Raw genomic sequence first — 332 nt, forward strand, 5'->3', positions numbered from 1 at the left:
TCATTTCTGTATTTTGGCAATTTGCTTTGCAGTCTGGTTTTGAGTGATAACTGTCTTTTTGTTATCTTTAGGCGAACACTGGAAACAAGTAAGATAGAGCAGACATTAGTATCAGTGGCTGCTGTATTGCTGGAAAGAAAGTGTACCCATATTAAGATTACTAGAGTGACTGGTGATCTCACAATTCAGCCAGTAGGATTCAAGTTTACCTGGGTACAGCTCCTGGTGCTGTAGTACAGCTCCAAACTGCAACTCTAAGATCCCATCACCGATTCATTAGCTTTGACCTTGGACAAGACTGCAATTTTCCAGTATTGTCCTCAGAGACACTG

This window comes from Acanthisitta chloris, unplaced genomic scaffold (assembly GCF_000695815.1).
Source record: "Acanthisitta chloris isolate BGI_N310 unplaced genomic scaffold, ASM69581v1 scaffold10034, whole genome shotgun sequence".
Lineage (NCBI taxonomy): Eukaryota > Metazoa > Chordata > Aves > Passeriformes > Acanthisittidae > Acanthisitta > Acanthisitta chloris.